General features: G+C 46.7%; 2 long non-coding RNA genes across 5 annotated transcripts in view; one reads left to right on the forward strand and one right to left on the reverse strand.

The window, feature by feature from the left end:
* Positions 1-261: 261 nt before the first annotated feature.
* On the reverse strand, positions 262-7,466 carry LOC106045126 (uncharacterized). Of its 4 annotated transcripts, none has more exons than XR_001212625.3 (5): positions 7,329-7,466; positions 5,649-5,780; positions 3,916-4,028; positions 1,922-2,054; positions 262-1,835 (listed from the first exon to the last, which is right to left on the reverse strand). It is a non-coding gene; the product is annotated as an uncharacterized lncRNA (long non-coding RNA). The 4 variants fall into 4 exon arrangements; XR_007166637.2 differs by having other exon boundaries at positions 1,922-1,997; positions 5,471-5,780; XR_010826436.1 differs by having other exon boundaries at positions 262-1,742; positions 5,471-5,780.
* A 44-nt stretch (positions 7,467-7,510) lies between these two features.
* LOC106045159 (uncharacterized) overlaps positions 7,511-23,876 on the forward strand; it is a 32,795-nt gene continuing 16,429 nt past the window's right edge. The window contains exon 1 of the long non-coding RNA XR_001212639.3: positions 7,511-7,647. This is a non-coding gene — a long non-coding RNA (uncharacterized lncRNA). The remainder of the gene's footprint in view (positions 7,648-23,876) is intronic.

Genomic DNA, 23,876 nt, shown 5'->3' on the forward strand with positions numbered 1-23,876 from the left:
ACCTCAGCCAAGTCTTTGGTGTTGTTTTTTTTTTTTTTAAACAAGATGTCTTTTCAGGGCATTAACAGAAACATGTCTGAGTAGAACTGGCATAAACAAGAGCAACTCGAAGTAAGCACAGGGGACAGATTCTTGCTAGGGATACTAGAGAGAATTGCCCCTTGAAGTCCAAGGTGAAGGACAGTTTGGAAATTGTTCTTCTTTTTCCGCAAGTACAATTTTAAAAAATAAATAAATCTGATTAAAGTTTAATTTTAAGAATGTCCTGTGTTTTCAAATTCTTGATTGAATTACCCTTTAAAAATTAAATTGTAATCCTTTAGGAGCTATTGATTCAGAAGGAAGAAAATGCCAATAGTACCATTCTGGCCTGAAACGCTTCCCATCAAATTGACATAATGCTTTCAATTTGCCTAAATAACTCATTGGATCTGACTTATTCTCATGGCTGACTTTTCCAGCATTCAGTACCCATTTAGTAAGGCAGAAAGAAAGATGGAGGGGGCCTCACCCTCAATCATGCATGGCGACAAATGTTCCACTGGGGCACAGAGCAACTCCCTGACATCCCTGGCTACGGGTGTAAGGGGTCTTCTGACAGCACTGCTCTGAGCCCCTGGGGTCAGTGGTGGCCCCGAAATCCTTTGGGTTTCTGAGCATCCTTTGTTGAAAGGTGGCTGCAGAGGGCATAGGAAGAGGAATTTGCCTTATGCAACCTTGGAGCTGTGCTAAAAGGTGCTACGGAGAACAGACGTCTGCCAAGCAGCATAACACAGCAGCACAGAGAAGGCGCCTGGCTCCTTTTGGCTTCCTACCCATCCACACAGCTCCCACGTGCGAGACCTGAATGACTAAGAATCAGCCTCAAAACATCCCCCTCCCTCTCTCCCTTGTTAAATTACACCTCCAGCTACAGTGAAGGCACCACAAAAGAAGAAATAAACCTTCCATTATGTTTTGCAGGAGTTTCAGCTCATTTTTGAGTTAAAACACCAACATGACAAAAAAGTCAGAATGAATAGAGCTACCAAGATATAAACATGGTCTGTATAATTCAGACTCCCCATGCGAACAAAAGGTTGCAGCTCTTGAATAGAGGCACTGTTGGGAAAGCACTTGAAAAAAGGGATGAATCAATTAATGCTTTTGATAGTTTTAATGTCCCACTATCTGAAAAACAAGCACCGCTTTAATAGTGAGATAATTCAGTTTACTGAATCCAATTACATGTAATTGGCTTTTTCTCTTTTTCTCCCCCCTTTTTTAATTGCTGTTGGAACCAGGGCTCTAATGCACTTGTGCTGGCTCTGCCAGATGTTTCAGTTATTGGTGTTGCAAGGGCATGCTAGGGATCACAGGATTCAATTAACATCAGAGGTGCAGCCTTCAGCCTTAACACCGCAAACACATCAGCGACTTGTAACTCTGTAACCCTGGATAAAAAAGTGCTTATGAAACCCGGCCAAAAAAACACTTATGAAAGTTCCCAACCACACAAAGTGTCAGTTACTCTGTCCATTTCACTGGGAGTGGGAGCCTCTTTCCTCTGGTATCATGCTCACGTTCTGGGATATGAGGTTTTTAATCCATCTCATGTAGAGAAACACCAAAGGCAGCCAAAGGCACTGGAGGTTGGGCGAGTCTAACAAGCTGCGGGGACCTTGTTGGTAACCTTTGCTTGCTTGCCTGGGACCTCTGCTCAGCAGGACTGCGTCTTTCCTCCCTGGGGCTCCAAATCCTTGCTATAACAGAAATAAGTTTGCTTCAGACATCACCAATGCAGGCACAACTCGCGTTTGTAGCTCTCTGGAAGTGTTCCACCCACTGCTGCTGACCTGCATTAGAAGTGCAAAGGTATACTAGCTTGCCCCCGCAAAACTAGGGGCAACCATTTGGCTTTTGGGGTGCATGAATTCCTCACCTCGAATACAATCCAGCAGGGAATACACACACGTTGCTAACTAGGGTGCTTTCCGGGAGATACTGAGATGGGGTCTCTGGGTCACACAAGAGAATGGGTCAGAACGTGCATGAACTGCAGCTCCTGTGGGACGCTGCAGAAGCATTCAAGAATATTGAGTGCCTTTTTAACTGAAAAAAAACTGCCTTCCAAATTTTCCAGGAAAACAAACTTTCTCCTTTCCTTTCCTTTCCTTTCCTTTCCTTTCCTTTCCTTTCCTTTCCTTTCCTTTCCTTTCCTTTCCTTTCCTTTCCTTTCCTTTCCTTTCCTTTCCTTTCCTTTCCTTTCCTTTCCTTTCCTTTCCTTTCCTTTCCTTTCCTTTCCTTTCCTTTCCTTTCCTTTCCTTTCCTTTCCTTTCCTTTCCTTCCCTTCCCTTCCCTTCCCTTCCCTTCCCTTCCCTTCCCTTCCCTTCCCTTCCCTTCCCTTCCCTTCCCTTCCCTTCCCTTCCCTTCCCTTCCCTTCCCTTCCCTTCCCTTCCCTTCCCTTCCCTTCCCTTCCCTTCCCTTCCCTTCCCTTCCCTTCCCTTCCCTTCCCTTTCCCTTCCCTTTCCCTTCCCTTTCCCTTCCCTTCCCTTTCCCTCCCCTCCCCTCCCCTCCCCCCCCCCTCCCCTCCCCTCCCCTCCCCTCCCCTCCCCTCCCCTCCCCTCCCCTCCCCTCCCCTCCCCTCCCCTCCCCTCCCCTCTCCTCTCCTCTCCTCTCCTCTCCTCTCCTCTCCTCTCCTCTCCTCTCCTCTCCTCTCCTCTCCTCTCCTCTCCTCTCCTCTCCTCTCCTCTCCTCTCTCCTCTTTTACCTTTTCTCCTTTCCTCTTCTTTTCTTCTTTTATTTTTGAAACAAAGAAGAAATACTTGAAAACCTATTTTCTTAACAAGATGACCATACTGACGGAAAAATTTCCCTTCGGCTTATTTGGCTGTGGCTCTCCCCTCCGTGCCCGTTCTTTACTGCGTGACATTTGAACAAACTCCTGTTAAGTGAATTGTTGCCGGATGGGAAGAAGGCAGCATGCTGGAAATGCTGGGTGCTGTTATTAGCGTAGCAGTGATTGACAAGGCGATTCACACAAGTGGATGTAGCTGGCAAGGTATTGTCAGATGCCCAGGGATGAAAGGTGCTTCAAGCATGCAGAGTGCTGCTCTGAATTAGCATCAGCATCTAGCAGCCAGGGCACAATGCCTTGTGTTGAGTCACAAAATACTAAATTTATGGCTAGACAAACAACCTGGTACAGGAAAGCACATGGTGGAGGATGGGACAGGTGCTGCATTGCTGTTAAACCAAATTAAATCCCTCCCCCCCAAGTGCTCTTTGCTATACTTACACTGTTCTCCCTTTGTCTTGCAAACCCTGAATGCTGCATGCTGCTGTCACCCCAGGCTCATTACCACCCCAAGTATGCAATGGGAAATTTGATTTAATTAGCCACTAATAGAGAGTTAAGGAATTTACCCCAGAAACTGATGCGTCCAGGCAGTCATGGGGGTGGCTAATCTGTATTCATCGAACTGACTTCATGACTGAACTTCTCAGCATTCTGAGCTCAGGGGATTTGGAGGTACGGGAATAACAACAATTGCTAGCTCTGTCCCTCTCAAGAGACAGCATCTTTTGTACCTTGCCCAGCAGAAACACTGCCACATCATTTGGCTGATCTTCTACATCTTGCTGTTGGATGCACAAACAAAAAAAAAGGGGGGGGGGGGGGCGGTGTCCTCTTTACAGAAAGACCCTTAATCCATTGCACAGAGGGGTTTCCTAACAGTCCTCTGCATCTCCTGACCCAGGGCTGGACCTCCCCATCCGCTCACTGACAGAGGGTGTGTACAAGTGGGGCCTCCTCACACCTTTAGAGACATTTCTCCATCTGTGAAAACGGAATCTCTGCTGGGCAGCCCCAGAAGACAGCCCTTCCTCCCTTTGCCCTGGGGACAGCCACGTGGCTGCAGAGTGGGTCTTTACCAGCAGCTGAAAGGTACATCCAGGCATCCTCTTTTCCAGGCTTGTACTTCAGTGCTGCTCTTTGGAAGCATGAGAAATATGAAGGGGAAAAGATGATTTGAACCTCTTTGATCCTACAAAAGAATTGAGTTTCAGCTCAGTTTGAGTGTGGGGGAAACAGTTTGGATCATTTCCTTTCTAAGACTAATGGGGTCATCCAGTTCTGATCTATAGGATTTGAGAAGAAATATAGAACATTGTGAACCAGATAGGAACCCAACTCCAAGATCACTCCAAGCTCCTCCATTCGTTTTTAAGACAGATGCTTTGCAGGATGAGTATTAGCTGTGGGGTTAGAAGTTATAAATACAGTGTGCTAGACCTCCAGGCTGCTTTGCAGTTGAAGGCAGAGTTGCTTTTGTACTAGCTGCAAAGAAATCCTCCAAAGTTATATTCAAAGAAAAAAAAAAGTTCCTTTCTTACTTGGGCTGTTAAGAATATTCTTTTCACTGAACATTTCTTTGACACTGTCTGGGTCAGGTGATTTATCCCATGCCCTGTGTTATGGTAGAGTCTTTTGCTCTGCCTCTTTTTTTCCAGCCACACCCACTTCTAACAGGATTTTGTGTGTGATTAGCAGGAAGCTGCTAAGGTAAATGCTGATAGCTTTCCATGTTTATTCCTCTGAAGTGCTAATTGAGTATGGTGAATCTCAGGTCTCTGAAAAGAGGACAAGTGCAACTTCTTCCCAGTATACTAGTTCTGCAAATTTCATTCATTATCATTTGATAATGTCACCCATAACTATTTCAAAGTGATGGATTTTAACAATTTGGGAATGTCCATGCAGTCAGTAACAGATCTCTGTTGTTTCCCTCTTTATGTTGCAGTGCTTTCCAGAGTCTCACAGAAAGTCAGTGACTGCAGACACACAAAGAAGCACCTTCTGTTTGAAAGACTCCTGGAGATTCTCACTTTGACTGGCTCTGGCTAGTGCTATCTGGAAAAAACTGTCCTTTTCTGTGAAGTGTGATGTTACCCAGTCCTGACCAATCCAAAATACCAAGATCTCATGGCTGAGTGACTCCTGAATATCATGGAGACAAAGAACTTGCTTGGGGCTGTACCTTCTGCAGGAGCCATGCCCTTTGTCCTACACTCTGTTTCTTGCCTTGAAGCCAATTACTTATCCATATAGTGACATTGTGTGTCTTATCCCACATCCCTGAGTTCCCCTAAAAGCATTTTGCAGGAGACCTTGTCAGGAGCTTTCTAGTGATCCAAGCAGGCCCCAAGAAATGGATATTTATTCCCCACGGGCCTGTTGAGCGCTTTGAACTGGGGCTACTGTGCCTATACTGTGGACTGTGTCTATCCTCTGGACTTCCCAGGTCTCCCCGTACCCTTATCTCATTTCATGCTGATTTGGCTGCTGCAACTCTCAGGGTCCCCAGCCTGTAGAGCCCTTTATATCCAGGTATGCAAGTGTCTTTCTCAGTGCAGATGTCTTACCACCTGACAGAGGTAACAAGTAATGAGGGAACAGGAACTGCAAGCTGCAGCTTTCAACACTCACTGGCTTTTTGGCACTGCTCTCCAGGCTGAGCTCCACAGACTAAAGGGATTTTCAGGCAGGTAACTAGGAACGTCAACCTACTGGCAGCAAGCTGTACTTGAAAATGGTTGGAGATCTACAAAACAAGGAACTTTAAAGATCACTGAAAAGCATTAAATTAATCTCCCCAGTACTTAACTGTTTCTTCCTCTTCATTTTTTCCCCCAAGCCATGTTTCCCAGAGGTGCCTTTCATGCAGTAAGAGCCTTTTCAAGATACGGTACTGGGTCTCATCATCCAAGCACTCTGTATTTGCCACTTTTTCGGTATGCTGAAAAATAAATCATTTTCGAAACAAAATTGTAAGGAAACATCCCAGACAAAAGCAATGATTATTGTTACTGATCAGCCTGTTTTTCTCCTTCTTGCTTGCTTCTGAGGTAGAGACCAGGGTCTTGCTTAGCCTGTCACCATTCTTTTGTTAAGCCTTAGAGAAGACACAACCCTTTTCACCTCCTTCATTTTCACCCTTGACTCTTTGCTGGTAACATCTTTAAAGACTGGGATCCCAAAGGTGGAGATTACTATGTCACAGTGTATTAATGCAGACAGTACCCAACACAAAAGGGTATTGATCATGGCTGGGCCTTCATATACTACTATTGTAACAACTGTTACAGTATCATAGCACCAGAGACCAGAATCTGGCTGCTGTGATCCAGAATTTGGATTTGGCTGCTCATCCACAGCTCCTCAGGACAGGACAGAGCTGACCTGAGCCATGTGCGTGTTCATGTGGATGCTCAAGAAGAAAGCTGTATGTTCCTGCGTCTGTATTTTAACACCCGCAGCAGAAAGCAGCCGGTAGCCGCCGCGGCCTGCAGCCCCCTGAGCAGCACACCTCCACCGGCTCATTACACATTATGAGAATATTTATACTGCAGGCTGGCACACCCGCTGCTGGGGAGATGAATTGCTGTAAGTCATCTCAGCCAAAAGAAAACAATTAAAGGAAACTGAAACGGGCAGCATTTTTAGCTTTTTGCCTTGCAGCTTCCCAGGGGATGGGGAGTGCTAGGAGCTCTGCAGAGCCCTGGGTGGCAGCAGAGCCCCGCAGCTTACCCGGGCAGATTTAGCACTCATGCTTCTTGCAGCATGGGGAAGTGGCAAGGCTTGTGTGTCCGGCTTGTGGATCGTGCTGATTGCTCATTAGGGCAAATTAGATTAAAGCAGGGAAAGTGTTTTACTTGGTGGGTGACTCAGCATAAACCACCCTGAGAACATGATGTTGGTTTGTTCCCTCCTGTGTGATGACAAGCTTCCCCTGTGCTGGAAGAAACAGGACTGGCTGGAAAATAGATTTTCTGACCCATGAAAATTTGCTCCTTTTCCCTTCTAAAATAGAAAGCCTAATCCCCCAGGAAAAATCTACTCCTCTGAAAAGTTCCAGGATATTTAACTGGGTGAAGGGGAAAAGCTAATTTCAGCCATAACTTGTTTTCCAAAAATTCATTTTGGTTAAGAACATCTTGACCTGAAAACACGCGGATGGAGGCAGACTCGTGGCGCACCTGAGGCGAGCCTCGCGCCCGCCGCCATTTGGCGAGGAGGCGCCATTTTCTGTCAGTGGGCAGCACAGCGAGGTTTGTGATGTGGCTCCCACGTAAGGCATCCAAACCTCCTCACTGCTCTCAGTCAGCGTCCTCAGATTAAATTTTTGCCCCCCCCGCCAGTAAAACTTCTGCCCCTTCTGTAATCCGCAGCGTTTACGTGGCTGCCATCTGCATGTGGTGCTTTGTGCCAGAGCTATGGAAGCACCTCACTACTTCTCAAACCATCTTGTGCGGACTAAACCGTATCTTTATCTCACCCATCTGACCTGTTTCTCTTAAACGGCTCTGTCAGGAAAATGCTCACTCTTCCAATGCTTCGGTTGATCATTAGTATCAGAAGCAACGGAGGAAAAAAAAAAAAAAGGCCCCTCACAACCCGCGGGCGCGGGGCAGCACGGCCGGGCAGGGGGCGGCGAGGCGCCGCGGGCCGGCCGGAACGGGGCATTGCGCCGGGCTGAGGGGGCGGCTGGCGGAGCAGAGGGCATGGACACCCCAGAGGGACCCACACCGGAGCAGGGACGGCCTTGAGGGAGCATGGACCCGCCTGGACGCCCCTGAGGAACCAGGAGCTGCAGGGAAGGCACGGTAAGAAAGCCTGGTCGCGGCGCAGCCCCTGCGGTGCCGGTGTTGGGACGTGGGGCGGGCTGCGTGGGGAGAGCATGTGGAGAGCCTGGGGAGGGGGAGGAAAGGAGCTCCCTAAGTGTTTAATTACACCTGTACTCTTCTTCACAACACCTGAATTGGTCATCAGGATTTGGTGCTAATTGGCAATAAATTAGATTAAGTGAGAATGCCTCCGGTTGAGAGTGTTCTGCCTTTGATACCTCATTAACCTGCTTCACTACCATGCAAAGGGGAGTTTATTTTATTTTTCTAACTGTATCACCACGTGGTCCAGGTCGTTTCCTCAGCTGGACTGGAGGATTTGGCATAAGGATGGTGAGGGGGTGGCATGGTGGTGTGAGGTAAGCCAGCAGGGTCAGCAGGAAGGCCTTGCTGTGGTGGTGGGAATGCACCAGGGAGGTTTTGTGGAGCTTTGTGTCCGGATGGTGCCTCCAGGAGCATGTTCCTTGCAGTCGTGTGGTGACCCAGAGGAACTGCCTAGCCGCTCTTGCAGCGAAGTGACAAGGTCACAAGTTACAACAAAAGGTTTTGTGTTAAGAAACTGGCTGCAGTGCAAAACAGCAGAAATCTCACCTGTTTAGGAGCAGTGCTTGTGCAAGAAAGGACACCCCAGTCCCCCAGTAACAGGGACGTTGCCCATCGGGGTGCAGCCGTTGTCCGCCCTGGCTGGGTGCTATTTCTGCTCCTCGAGGAGGGGCACCGCTGCAATCCGGCCGGGGGCCGCTAGATGGTTCCCAACAGCCGTGGAAGCCCGGCCCGGGGCCTCCCCAGGGTGGGCACCCAGCTGCAGGTGCCGCCGGGCAGGGCCCGCGGGCAGCAGCGTGCGGGGAGGCCCGCGGAGGCCCGAGGTGCAAAAGGGAGAAGCTGTAAATCTTCAGCGGTTCGGGTGCTGCCTCCATTTTTGATTTTTTTTTTCCTAATTTATTTGAAACTGCTGCAGTTGTGGAGCTGTTTGCAAGCAAAGACTAGAAAACGCTTCCCAGAAACATCATTAAATAAATCACCAGCAGGCAACTGGCTCTCCCCTATGCTTGTATATTTTTGGTTTCTTACATGGAGAGAAGGGTGACAAGGTAACATCCCTGTCTTTCCCTTCACATTTGTAGCATCTCGTTGCCGAAACAAAAGGGATCTTGCCTCCTGCATACTCAGGGAGGTGGTCTGGGCTTCTGCAGGGCCTGCAGCGAGCGCAGGATGTGCCGAGATGGGCAGAGGAGGCTGGTGGAGGGGTGGGTGCTGAGGCCTGGCGTTGGACTTGTGGGTTGGAACTCCTGACTCTAGCATCAGCTCCCTGTTTAACCTTGGCAGCGTTGCTGGGCCTCGTAGTGCCTCATTTGCCCCATATGCACAGCGGGAACATGCAGGGGAGGTCTTCTACGTGGTGGTGATCTCAACAGGCAGGTACAGCGCGCGTCTGCTGCTGGGGCTGTTGGGCCTGGATCTGATATTTGAAGGGAGGGAATAAAGAAACCAGTCTCTTCTCTGTGGTTTATGGGTTGAGATGCAGGGCATTCAGTTTAAATGTAAGAACAACTTTATTTACTGTGAGGGCAGTCAAGCGCTGGAACAGGCAGCCCAGGCATCCTTGCAGGTTTTTAAGAGCCAGCTGGGCAGGGCCCCGAGCAGCCTGCTGCAGGGACTAGGTCATTTGGAGCTTCCTTCCAGCCTCAACCATTTATGATGCTGTGGTCCATCCTTGTTGGTCCAGCTCAGTGCAAGAGAAATAGAAAATCTTCCCTAAGCAAACGTCTGGTGGGGTCTGTGCCCTCTGGAAGAGCTGCCACCAGTGGGGTCTGAGTGGAACTGGTTCTGTGGCCATAAAGCTTCGTTTGCACAGTTTTCAATCCAGACAGAGGACTTTTATTGTGGTGAATATGAAGCTCTTGCTCTTCCATGTAAAAATACTGTCCCTACTTGGGCAGTTGGTCTGTCATGTCTGTGGTCTGGGGCTTGGGGTGCCTGGGGCTCTGCTCCTTCAGTGATACTGTGTGTGGATGAGATCCTGCCCCACCTCTCTCCCCTTGTCCTTGCTCCTGAAACACCCGTGTTAGTGTGCACTCTGGGGGCGTTTGGGATCCCGTACCAGTCCAACTCACTTGGTCTGTTTACCCTGAGCAAGACATTTGAGTTCACTCCGTGAGTCACCTTCTGTGGGCAGAGCAGGTTTGAGCACTGAAATGTCATTGCTGGGGACTGAAGTCACGTATGACCTTAAGTAAGAGGTGTAAATAGCCTTTCTTCCCACTCCTTGTGTCAACAGCAACACAGACCAACACTCCCACTCACTGGAAGAATTAAAAACCTCTCAAAACCTCAGGCCTGTCACTGTCCCTGTTTCTATGCTGTCCCAGTGTTCGAGCTCCTGTCCTACAGCCTTTGCCATTTTGGCAGACGTTGCCTGCGGACCCCTCTGGTTTGCCCTGGAAAGCAGACCGAAACCGCAGCTCCTGCGTGCTGTGTTCTGAACAAACAGATGGGATGTCCCTGTGAGGGGACATCCTGTGTCCCTGTGTCCCAGTCGGAGGTTTAGCGGCAGTGTTTGGAGTACCTGAGCTCACTGTGACTCGGGGTGTGAGTAGCCGGGTGGCATGGCAGCCTGACTGAGGCCCTGTGAGGAGCTGGGATCAGCAGCAAAGGGAAAATCCATGATGAAACAAGTCCCTTGCTGCTGGCTTGTGCATTCAGGCTAGGGTAAAGGTAGGCTAAAGGTAGATTAAAGGTAATTTTTGTCTGTCCTTGTGCCACAGTGACCATGGAGCAAGGCCGTATACGGCTGAAGGAGGAAGGATGCTCCTTGCAGTGGTGTTTTCCTCCATCCCTTCTCTGCTCTCTTTCCTTCTTTCCCTCCCCCTTGCTGTCTCTGATGGCCTCTGTCCTCCATGTTTCTCTGTTTTGGGTGGTGTTTCGCTGGTGCTGGACTGACCTCAAAGCCTTTTTCCAGAAAAGCAGCCCATAAACTTCTCCTTCGCACCTCCAGTTCTGCTTTTGCTTTCTCTCTGCAGCTTCCCAGCATCTCTGACCTGAGGTCAATGTGCAATCCAATATCGATTTGATACTGGGAAAAGCCCCATCTGCTTCTGCTGTTAAGTCTGAATGGGAAAGGGTTCTGTTCACTGCTTGTTTAATTATGCCTGAATAAGAAATCTCCTTGGGACCGTTTTGTGAAGGACACTTTACAAATGTTTTGTATTATTATTGTAATTTAGCGGGAGTTACACATGCATGGAGAAAAAAATAGACCTGAACAGTGCCGGCTTGCAGGCTTTGGAGAGATGCCAGCTGCTGGAAAATGAAGAGGGCATGTTACCCTCCAGAGCTGTACCCTCACCCAGTGTGGGGACTTTGCTGAGCCTCCGCGATGCTTGTGGCTGAGTCCAGGATGCTCTTCAGTGCAAACCACAGCCCAGGTAGCCCGGGATGGTGTCAGTGCACACTGCTGGTTGCTGTTTTGGGAGGGACAGAGATGGCTTGTGGTTTGCTTCCAATCAGGGGAAGTCATGATGGCAGCGTTCAGACGGGAGCTTGTGTTTTGTGTTCGCACTGCATCAGAAATGCCTGCAGAAGGAGGAGGGCAAGCGGTCGCTCAGGTCTGGCTGCTCGTTGGGGCAGCATTCAGCCATGGCTTTTCTCATACACGGATTGTTGTATGTATTGGTGAGGTTATCTGGAGAGCCCCGAAGAGGGCTAATAAATGCAAAATACCATAGCAGGCATTGAGAAATCGTGAAAATTGCGAGATTCAGGAAGAAAAAAAAATCCAAACAAACAAAAACAGTTTTAAAAGCATGGAGGCTGGGAGTTTAGTTGGAAAGGCATCGTATCTGCTTGCCACACTGCTGATATTCTGTTTTTTCCAAGTCCAGTTTTAGAGAGAGGGTGCTGGGTGAGATAAGCCCTCAGTCATCCGGTATGGCCATTTGTATGGTCTTCTGGTTCCTGCCACCATGGAGCCAGGCATTTACCAAGGGTGGTTGAGAAAGTGGTCATGGAAAAAATTCTCATAGGAAAGTGGAGATAGTTTTATCCAGATGACGCTTGCTGATGGGTCGGGGGGGATTTTTTTAAAGGTGCTTGGCCAGACCCCCTTAACCTGTCGTAGTGTGTAAATAAATGGTTTTTGCAATCCATTGTCAGGCAGTGGACAGATATCACAACAACACTCCCCTTGACTTGCATCTGAGGGTCTTCCTGGCCCTCGGCATGCAAGGAGTGTAAGGGGGAGCAAACTGTCTTCATGGACAAGCCAAGCAGAACAACCCCAGGGTCAAAGTCCTTCGTGGCAAGAAAAATTGATGTTTGGGGTTTACTGTTGGTACTGGTGAAAGGCAAGAGGACATTTCTACTCCCTCAAAACTTTTGTTTCATGCGGAACAAAATTTTTTTTCCAGTACTGTGTGGTTCTCCTCACAATTCTAAAAATAAATAAATAAATAAAAGGGAAATGATATTTATTTCTGGGGCTTCCTTGAATATATTTTTTTCCTGAATAAAAAAAAAACACAACAGTAAGCATTTGTGACATACAGCAGGGTCACCACGTGCTCCTCTGATTCACAACAAAGCCGCAGCTATAAATAATGTTAACAGTAATAGTAACTTGATCGCTAAAGCTTGAAAGCGGTGTTAAGCTATCAGGTAAAAGAATGAGCCGACCTGCGTAAGCGCGTGCATGAGGTTCCATAAAAGAGTTGTGTCAGCATTTTGTCCTGTGGCCGTGCAGGAGAGGAAAGTCTTGAGAGTTGTGGTATTTCTTTTTCTTTTCGTTCACTGTTAATGAACAGAAAGCTAGCCTGGGACAGAGACGAGAACGTTTTCTTTGAAGCATTCTGCTGCTTTTCTGCAAAGTGTTCCTAAGTGAGAGCATCCCCCAAATTGCCTGGATTCCTGCTACAGATTAAAAGTGCATGGAGATGGAGGATAAAAGGGGCGTTAGCAATTAGCTCTGGTGATAACTTTAGCTGCTAGAAAAGTTGGACTAGCGAAGAAGAGCTATTAATTGAAATCCCCAGTTAATATAGAACTGTCAATAATGAATGCATAATGGAGAAAGTCCATTTAATTTTTAATTATCGCCAGCCCCCTCCAAACAAATACCGAGTGTTAAATCTCACTGTCACCTTCACCCATGTGCGAGGTGTTTGATGGAAGTCTTCATTAACCCCAGGTCTGCTCCCGGCATCCTGCCAGGCCATTAGCTAGTTAGTTACAACAGCAGTGACTGGCACTTGGCGTGAAAAAGCCCCCGCGGCCCTTGCCAGGTCCAGAACGTGGCAGGAATTAACTCTGCGTGAGCACTGCAGGAGGGGATGAAATTCCTTGGCTGAGCTCTGGCGTGGTGGGGTCTGGAGCGCCTCATGCGTCTTACACGGATTGGGGTCTTTGGGAGTTAATGTAGCCTGCGGTCCCAGGCCGGTCACAATTCCCGGCTCAAATCCCTGCTGGTTTTGGGGTCCTGTAGCGTGACCTCCAGGACACTCACGGCAAGTTGGCCAACAAAACAGAAGCATGATTTTTCTTCTATAAATTGAAGAGTATGGATATGTTTATTTGCAGGCTTGAGTAACGGGGTGTGGATTGAATGACGTGCTTAAATCCTGAACGAGAGTGTTCACACAGGGGCCTGAACACATTTCATCCTGTGCTAGAGGATTTCTGCCTGGGGCATATTCAATGACCAGGAATCTGCTGGAAATGAACTTGGGAAGAAGCTGCCATGGGCTTTTGGTGCATCATAGCTGGCCTGGGATTTCCATTTCCACTAAGGGCACAAGATCTCCAGCCAGATGGTGCTTCCCAGTCAGGTTAACCCAGGTGGGATAACCTTGCTAAGCACCATGTGAGACTGAATTCTGCTTTTCCGGTGATTTAAATCCGAACTGATTCTCCCAGGTTTGGTGGTATTAACAATGTGAAGCTAATGGAAGCTGGGTCAGAATCAGACCATGACCCTCTGTTAAAAGCGTGAACAGAGGCAAGCGAGGAGTTCTGACTGTACAGCATGACTGATTCATGGCCAGCTGGCAGAACTTTACGCTTGGGATGGGTCTGAGGTAAGGGTTTGTAGCTATGGAAAGTCACCTTTTAACGCTTGTCCCGAATGTGTCCCAACACTTACTATTCTTAGAGTCTCGCTTTCAAATGAGTTTGCCCAGGGACAGCCTTCTGGGGATTCAATTAAACTCTAAAATAAAATAAACACTATCTCTTAGCAAGGGCTTGAATGCTAAGCAGAGCCATTATTTGAACAAAGTAGGGCTGTGAGTTTCAGTGTCCTCTATTTTCGTCAGCTAGGGGTCAGAGACAAGTGAAGATGGGAAAGCCCTGTTCGTGATTACTCAGCTCATCCACTCCCCTAGCCTTTCCGCTGCTGCTCCAAGGTGAGCGAAACACCTTAGGGGCGTTGTGTTTGGCAACAGTTATGCATTTTAGTGCCTCAGTTTGAAGTCACTGAAAGAGCCCCTGTTCTTTCTCAGATGATAAACTGCCGGGATTTGTATTTTATGGGCAATACAGTGACACCGAGGCCTGGGCTCTGATGTCGTTTGCCTGTTGAGTGACTTTAGGCAAGCTCACATCTTTGTTTTTTCTCTAGTTCAGTACTTACTTGGTGCAGCGTGATCTAAAAGCCCTCCTGAGGGCCAAGTCTCAGTACTTGGGCGTTTCCATCCAGGTTTGTATTTTGCTCAGAGAAGGGAAGTGGCTGCCTCAGCATGCATAGAAGTTGGGGGAGCTGCTGCAGTAGAGGAATGTGGCCAGTGGAGGAATGCCAAAATTAAGATCTTACCCCAGAGATGCTGTGCTTGGGACACCAGATGTAGACTTTGGGCAAAAAGATGCTCCCTGAGATGTGTTTGACAGTGTTTAGTGCAGTGCGGCTGCAGCTTATGTCGTCTCCTCAAAACCTTGCCAGAAATCATGATCTGGTGCAATTTCTGGTCAATTCAAATTTACCTGAAGCTGGATTTGCAAGACACCAATGCAGGCCAAACACAGTGGCCACTCTTTGAAGACTTCCACCAGCAATGTAAACCGGAGTGCAGCTTGCTGCTGTGTGGAGTCAGCCGTCTGCTCTGCAGAGCATCAGGAGACTTCAGCCCCACTTTGGGGCAGTGAACTTCGAGAGTGATGGAGGCCAATTAACTGAGGAAACTGCAGAGGAGACTGATAAATGATCAAGAGGTCTGGAAAACTGTGTCTGACAGAGCAGAGAGAAATAATTGGATTGTGTAGCTTAGAGAGAAGAGAAAACTAAGTGATAATAGTCTTAATGCACAAAAGGTGGCTGCAAGAAGGCGAATGATGCCTTCTTCACATCCGCTGTGGATAAGAAATCACAGGCAGAGTCTGCAACAAGGAAGATCCAAGTAAAACATAAGGCAAGCTTTTTTCCAGGGCTTTTATTGCCTCTTCCACAAAAGGCAAGGGAGTGAAGTCTGCAGGTTAAATGAATACCTGGCAGGAATGATGTGCGGAGCTCGTGCTGTCCCGGGACAGGAGGTATAACAGATCATTAATGTTTTTCTGTGACCCTAAATATACAGGTGCACATTGAAACGCAGACATGGCTGACCACCCAGGTGCATGCACACCCTGCCTGTGTGCTCTTTGTGCTCTGTATGCTTACAAATGACTTTCGAAAATAGCAGTCCTTCATTAGATCTCCCTGTCAGCTGCCTTGATCTCCTTAATTTTAGTACTTATTGTAATAGCACAGGTGTCTTAGAACAGGTTTCCTTAGGAGGCGGTTTACACCATGCAGTTGAGTAGCAGTCTTAGCAGCGCTCTCTTGTTGAGATATTACTTTTTATTTATATCTCTCACTCTAAAGAAGCTAAAATAAAAATTGCCAAGATTTTTTTAATCCAGCTTTGTTGTCTCCTGCTGCTGCAACTACAAAAAACCTTGGGTGCACCCATTCCTCTGGATGACAGCTAACCCGTTCCTCCTGTTCTGATGCAAAATCAACTTAGGAAGGTTTGGAGTTGGAGAGGAAACAGTGTTATAAGGAGATTTCCCCAAAATGGAATGGTACAGAAGAACTATGGACTTCTTAGGCTTGTGAGAAAACTGCCCTATTTTGCGTTGTAATCAGTTAAAATCAGTGTTTTCCATGGGGACCTGTGACTTTTACAGCAAGCTGTACCTGGAAGGATCTCTTAGCTGGGTCCAGTCTATGAAAAGAGAGCTTTTGAGCTTAGAGCGTCAAACAGATTGCTTTTCAGCTTATTTTAAAGCACTATGCTGTTACGTGATAGCCTGGCAGTGTAGGGCCCTAAATATTACTTTCTTCTCATTGAAGAAGAGAGACAGGGTGGGTCAGAGTATGATTTTAGTGTCTAGGAAGGGACAAGGCTAAGCAGGCAGGGAGTCTGTCCGTGTAGTTTGCTGTGGCAGTACTGGTCACCTCTTCCATTCCCAACTCACTTTGCCACGCTCTCATCTTAGGCCATAAGGACAAGCGTACGCCTGTTGGACAGAAACTTCCCTGAGTTCAGATTTCACTCCACTTCTAGCATGGCTCGATTTATGAAATTGGAGCATTTCTGCAGGATGTAAGCATCCTTTCCTTTGCTAACGCTGTTGGTTTTTTCTTTGTTTTTAACCACTGCTCTCCAGAAGTGCCGGAGCTGGTGCGTTGCTGAGCAGATGCGAGGGTGGTGGGAAAGGTGATGTCCCGGCGCTGGCAGCTCGCCGTGCTTCATTCAGGTGTCTGCAGGGATCTGGTTTCGTGGTGGCCGGTCTGGAACAGCCTCTGTGCACCTGGTGATTAAAGCCGGCACACACACTGCAACCAGCTCATGCCGGGTCACAGATCAGCTGAATTTGAGGGGTACGCCGTGGCCTCATGTCAGTGCTGATGCAATTAAAGGCAAGATTCCCAGCGGGTCGGAGGGTGAATTAAGTGGGGGAGTGGAGAAGAGCTGACAGCCCGGCAGCCTGTCACACCTTCAGTGAGATTCGGCACTCCTGCCTGCTAAATGGATGTTGGCACTTCAGAGTAAGTCTGAAAGAAGCATCTTCGTGCTATGAAGATACAGCCTCACTCCTCTTCTTTCACACTCTGACTGCTCTTGCTATCCATGCGAAAGAGCAAGCTGAGGTCCTTGCACCCAGAGCGGCGTATCTGTGGCACCCCAGGGTACAGCCCCTGAAATTTTCTGCCCTGAATTCCAAGTCCTGCTTCCCTCACCTATTTTGTACTGGTTTGATCTGTTCCACGCTAATCTCAGGAACTGAACGTCTGCTTTACTGTGGAAGATTGAAGCCCTGGAGCAAAACTCGAAGGGGCCCAGTCTGACGGCATACACGTGCCCACCGGTGTACAGGCTTTCCAGGCTAGAAGAGAGTGGTCAGTTTTAAGGTAGAATACATCTTGCTGTGCTCGTCTAAAAGACAAAAAACATGAACCACCCTCTCCAGTCCTTATTATATTCAATGGAGAGAAACAAGGACCTCAAGGGTGGTTCACTGAACTTGGCTCAGCAGCCTGTTTTGGGAAGGATGGTGTGCTTTTCTCTCCCCTTACTCTAAAAGGGGCATAGAGTAGATTAGTCATTGAAACCTAACTTGTAGATATGTGAAGTTAAGCCCTACTTGCCCTTTTAAAGAACACGAAGGCTTTTCTTCCAGGCAGAGGCCCGCCCTGGAGCTGAAGATGTCTGCCCCCACTGGCAGTTTACTGCAAGATCTGTCACTTTCCATGTGAAACACAATGCGATTCCCAGCTTCACCGAGAATTTAAATGGAACGGGAGGCTTCATCTCTTTGTATCTGCCTCCTTCATTCTGTTCCTCTCCTTTGCCAGAAGCAGGCTGTTAGCTGAGACCTCTGCAGGGCTCCAACGGGTTTGTTCAACCAGGAGCTGACATACACAGGCACTGTTTGTAGCAAAAATGCCCAAGTGAATTTACAGGTTTTATGCTATTAATTTTTTCCAAACCTGCTCAAGGAATTAGAGTTTGATAGAGGACTCTCTTCCTTGTCCCTGGAATGTGGAGATCTGCTGCATTTCCTTACACAGCTTTCGTTGTTACTCCCTAGTGCGGCAGGAGCTTGCAGGAGAGCACAGAGAAAAGAGTGACAAGGCCACATGAGAAGGCAGGAGCAGGAGATGCGATGTCAGAGTGCAGCCTGACTCGGGACGCAGCCCAACGTGGAAGGGAAATGCTCTGTGCAGGCAGGTGCTGCTCACCTGCTGCTACCAGTGCCTCACAGCCATTTTCTCATCTTCCTGTGACGGTGGGTTTTTTTTTTTTTTTGGATGAGTCTGAGTATTACAGCACTACAGAAAACAAGGGAGAGGAAAATTCTTTACCCTTTCCTAAACTACTGCAGGATCTCACCATGAAAGCCCAATACTGGAGATGAGAAGGGAGAAATCTGGACACGTACTGATGGTGTTCATGCAGAAAAGCCAAAGGGAGAACAAATAAAAGAAATGTGCTTTAAGGATTGTGCTTAAAGCCTAGTATTGGAGTTGACATGAACACGGTAGGTGCAACGTTAAATTCCCTACCGAAAAGGTGCTGGTTGTGCCCCCTCCCTTGTCTGCTGCCCACTTTAATCAAGAACCGCCGAGGTGGTGTGACGTGCTGAAGCTCACAGTGGCAGAGCTGGAACGAGACTTCACAGGTATTTCGTGCCATTTGATGTCTCTTCTGTCCGACTGAAGAAGGTATGGTTCAGCGGGCCAGAGAGTGAGCAAAGATTAGAGTAAGGCTTGAATCCCTTCTCTGCAGCATGGCTTCTGTTTCTGCCTCTCTTAAATGTAGATAATTAGCTTTTCCTGCTTCCATAAAACACATAGAAATAACATAAAAGCAAAACGCCATTTTCAAATTAAATGCTGTTATTAACATCTAGTGTTTGATGGATGATTATGGTGTTACAACAGCATAAATACTTCTCTGGGGGCACTTGGCCAGTGATGTCGTAGGATGCTTTGCAGTCCCAACCTGATTAAAAATGAAAGTCTGTTACGCATCTCTGAAGAGATTCAAACCATTGAACAGCGATCGGAAGGAGATTCTGCCAACAGTGAGGCATAAATACTGACAGCTCCAGCTACAAATGCTTCCAATTCTGTTTTATTTTATTTTTTGTAGGACAAACTTATAAATTAGAAGGATGTGCCTCAGAAACAGCCTGGGAACATAAAAAGAAAGTAAATGATAAAGAAGTTCCAGAGCTAGACTATTACAGCACTATAGTGTAGGCAAGCAGAAGCTTTTTAAAAATCAATAAGAAATGTCACTGGCAACCAGTGTGGATTTCAGCACCAGGGTAGGCAGATCAAAAAGGACTGAGAAAAGTACTGCAGGAGTTGGAAGGAAATGTGAGTGTGCAGAAATAACATCTATGAACAGTGGGTTTATTTATTTATTTATTTATTGGAACACTGAGGTGTAAGGCATTAAACGTGGAAACAGCGCTCCATATCCTGCCGGTGCTGAGGCTGAGGCTGTCTCGCACCTTTCTCACTGCTAAGCACTAAGGATCATCTCAGAGACACCTTAGGAACCCAGGTGCCAGCATCCATTTCGTTTCAGTAGGATTTAGTTGCTTGTCTATGGATTCCTCTAAAAAAGCCAAGTCCCCAGAATTCTGCTCTGCGTGATGTGTGTGCAGCAATCTGCAAGGGTAAGGCTAAAAGAGATCGGAAATTGATAGCTCAAACTCAGCTGACTCTCAGTTCTTTGAACTATGTTTCTTGCAAATTTTACAGATAATCCATAACTGTTGACGATCCCCACAAAAATCAGAGAAAGTACAGCAAAGGAACCGGATATGCAGGAAGCAAATAGGAAGCAGAGGAGGGAAATTTAGAAACAGGTGCAAAAGTGATATAGAGAAAAATACTGTCAGTGTCTAGGACCTGCCGTGCTTCTGTATATATCCTGTGTGAGTGTGTGTATGTTTTTTTCTATTTGTGAATGTTTATGTAACAGAAAATCCCTGGCTGAGGGATTTGTGAATAGGGCCAGCATCTGCCTTGCCCCAGCCCTAGCAAGGACCGCCCTGCGTAGCGGAGCAGCCTCCCATCCAGCCCTGGTAGGGGAGCTGCTGTGACCTCCTCTCGGTACCAGCTCTGCTGAGTGACAGCACGGGGCTGGCTGGCAGAGCTCAGGATATCACCGGGTATCAACCCCGGTAGCAGCTGCCACCTTCTCATGATAAAAGCTCGTTTATTTATTTCCCTAATTGGGCTCAGGAGTCTTCACGAAGAGAGAAAAGAATTGTCTGCTAAGACAGGATAAGAGGAGTTATTTCATATTCCCAGAGCTGGGATGAGACTAAAACTCTTTATGAGATCTCGATGCTTTGTGTTCATTTCCAGGAAGGCCCCCTAGACATTATAAGCAAGGTTCTGGTGGTTTTTATCACACATGGCAGGGAAGTTAAATATATAATGAGGTGATTAAAATACCTCAGGTTTTTGGGACGTTTGAAATTTAGATCAGGGTACGGATTGAAATGGAACTTCAGCAGTGGTGGGAAATGTTCAGATTCCCCCCCCTCCATCTTTATGCAGCCCTGTTCTTGCAACACACTGGACTCGGAAACAGAAATGTCAATAAGGAACCATCTTTTCTTGAGATTTCTGCTCCATTTCTACAGATCTGCAAAACCTTCGAGTGTTGATTTAAGCAGCCAAACACAGGTTTGCAGGGTATTGTTACACACTTGGGGAGATTCAGCATAAAGGTTTATTATTCATTATTTTCCATAATCACCTGTTTCCTCTTTGCTTTGTAAAATTCAAATCTCTTTTTTTAACACATTCTTTCATTTTTAAATGAAAACACTGTAGAAATAGAACCGGCGCCTTTAGAGTAAATATCCAACCCTGAACTGTATCTCCATCTTCAGAGAGCAAAATAAGAAAACAGAAGAAATCTCTGAAACTGTAAGATAAATAAAGCCTTTGAAAATTAAAGGGGAAAAAAAAACCCACAGAACTTTAACAATAAACAACCGATGCAGTATGTTTTGATGTAGTTTCATTGTAAATTTGAATATTTCACTGAAAGCCCAAGCAGGTTTTTTTTTTTTTTTTTGTCCTTAGAATTACAGATTACTTCTGTCAGCAAAGATCCCCCAAATATATTTACCTACTGTTACTGAAAAACCATCTTGAACAAAACAGTGCCACTTAAACTACGGATGTAACTTTTTACCTTTGCGATGGGGGCAGTCGCGAGTGCAGCCCTACCAAATGACTTCGGTGACTGCCGTGCTCTGCTCAGTTTCAGCACCATGTTGTGTCACGCGGGAAAGGAAGGTTGCTTGTACCAGGGTCACAGACAACACACCTTGCTTTCCCCGTCTGCAGAACGATGATAAGGGTAATGGCTTTTTCTGAGCTGAGCAATAACGACTAGATATTAAGAGTGCGCTTTTGTTTCTGTGCTGATAGAACTAGACCAGCTTACAGGTGAACAAGCCCATGCAGTGTTAAAACAGCCTGCTAGGGGTATGGATGAAGCTCCTTTTCCGTGGGGATAGCTACAGGCTGATGAAGCAGGTGCACAAGGTAGGACCGTAACCATACCACAGATGCTTTACTGCATGTCTCTATCAGTACAAGCGATGTGCTTTATTTTGAATTGCAAAAATGTCCTGGAAATGTTCTGAAGTGAAAGCCTGGCTCCTGGAAGTCAGTGGGAGATTTGCTGTTGATGCCAGTGCAGGCAGGAATTCCCTCGAGGCCCTCAGGACGTATGATTTGTTACTTTAAAAGCAACCTAGTGTTACTGAGTGAATTCACTCTTTTGGGGAAGGTAAAATCTTATGATTTTAGAAATAAAGAAGAAGGGATCATCGCTTGCAGTTTCAAGTTTATGCGCTGAGCCTTTGACAGCTCAAGCCAAGAATTGGTGGGGACTTCTTGTTCTTACAGGCTTGTTATGGATGCAGGTCACACAAATGAGTCTTTGGCTTCGGGAAATAAGCAGCCTCAACGTGCACCAGCAGCGCAGACTGGGACTCTCTGGCAGTTGCATCAGTCTTAGACCTTTCCATCAACGCCTAGTTCCTTGACTCCAAGTCGGAGTGCTCGTTTATTTGGGTTGGCTGTTTTCATAGGCATATGATTTATAAGTAGCTGCACAGGGAACAGAAAAGCCAGCCCCTGGCCTGGCTCTATTGCGATGCAGCACGGAACGGGAGCTCTAGAAACACAGCGGATTGTGCTATCTGCGTGATTTATTCTTTATTAAACTTCACCAGAACAAAGCCTTGCAACAAAGGCAGGAGAGAAGGTACATGTGTGCCCCTCGACACATGTACAGCTTGGAGGTAGGGAATGCAGACGTCTGCAGCATGCTTCAGCACACAGGCTTTCACGCGCAGCGTCCCTGTGTGCATGCACAACACGCTTACGTGTAGACAAAGGATTTTTGTGAATTCAAAGACACCGACAATACACAGGGTACTCCCATGTGCAGTTGTTCAGAGTGCTTACACTGGGGCGTAATTACTTGGCAAGAGAGGAGTTATCCACACGTGTGCATATATATTTGTACATATTTACAGCTCGGTATGTGCACAGATAAACAAATGTGTGCCCACACATTTTTGTGTGCCTGCAGATACCCAATACCAGCATTTCTTGATGGAGGGGGCGTATGTCACCAAAGTTAGGTGAGGTGTTTGCACGGTACAGATGAATGCAATAATCTCTGCGGGGCTCAGCTCTGAAACATAGTTTTAGATTCCAAATTCCCTCACGGTAGTTTTGCTGCTGTCTGCCAGATGTTAATTGTGCTGGATCCATTATTAATACTTGCATTTTGCCATTGCTGAGAAAGTCTAATGGGGAATGGAGTTTTATTATGTCAGAGGCTGCCTGGAAGAGACCACGGTTCCCTCTGAATGACTCACAGTCTAATTACACCAAAGGGGAAACTGAAACAGGACCAGCCTGGTCTCACCCTGGTTCTGTCCTGGCCCTGTGTATTCTCCACTCCTCCTTAAAATGCATTGTCTCTTCTCTAGGATTAACAGCTACTTTTTTATTTTTTTTGTAAAGTTCTTCTTGTAGTTTCTCTATACTATGCTTAAATGTTATCTCAAAAGACAGATATCCAATAGATATGAGGTTAAATCAGGAATCTACATTTGTCCCAGGGAAAATAGGACACAAGCTCTTTATTTTGGGGAAGATTCTGATTAAGCAAATAGTGCACATTCCCATTTCTGTTTTTTCTTTCTTTTTTTTTTTTTCCTTATTCTGGGGACCATGCAGCCCATTTGCAATTAAATTGAGTCTAGTTACCCTCCAAAGTAAAAGGAAGCTGTTCTGAAAATTACTAGTATAAGTCTCTCTACCTTTTGACAAATTATTTTCTAATGAAAAACATCTGCTCAGGCTAAGAAGGTTCACTCGTCTTTACTTCCGCCTCATGCAAATGGTTTTTATTTTGCATATTGCAAAAAAGTACTTTGGTCGTATAGCCAAAAGGGACAGGAAGGTATTGATAAAATGCAGCAATGCTGTGAGTGGAATATAATTTTCCCCCCCATTTAATTATCCTTTTTCTTTATAACAGGTGTAATGAGCACAACACCTGATGGCTAATGATAATCCAGATGGCTTGGAATTGTAACTCCATATGCTGCATGATTTAATGCAGAATGAGGCTGAAGTTAACTCTCTGTGGGTTGAAGAAACAAACTCCATGGTTTGTTCTGGGGATTTATTTTGGCAAACAAGAATTCGAAAGAGACATACGGGGATATTTGGTTAATAGGTTAATGGGAAGGCATCCATTCGGCAGCTTTCCCCTCATCACGGGCAAAGAGGAATTTACTCTTCCAGAGACTGCACGTCTCTGTTCTGCCTGGTGACACGTTTTCAAGATCTGGGTCTACTCCTGGCAGAGGCTTGTGCTCTGCTGTGCCTAGTTAAAGCCAAATCCTGAATTCAGCTCTGTGTACTAGGGGTACAGACTCAGGTGTGTGAAAGAGCTTGCCAATGTTTATTGACTTAGAGAAATGCTAGCTGTATATTGCTCCTTCCTATGAGAAGAGCTGGCTATTCTGGTAATGTAATCAGGAGTTGCAGTCTAGACCAGGATTCGTCCCGTTAGATGGATTTTAGGACCTGATAGTGCTCTGTCAGTCTTACAGGTGTCTCTTCCGAACTCCTTCACAGAACTGGGCCCACAATCAAGCAATGATGCAGAAAT

This window comes from Anser cygnoides, chromosome 24 (genome assembly GCF_040182565.1).
Source record: "Anser cygnoides isolate HZ-2024a breed goose chromosome 24, Taihu_goose_T2T_genome, whole genome shotgun sequence".
Lineage (NCBI taxonomy): Eukaryota > Metazoa > Chordata > Aves > Anseriformes > Anatidae > Anser > Anser cygnoides.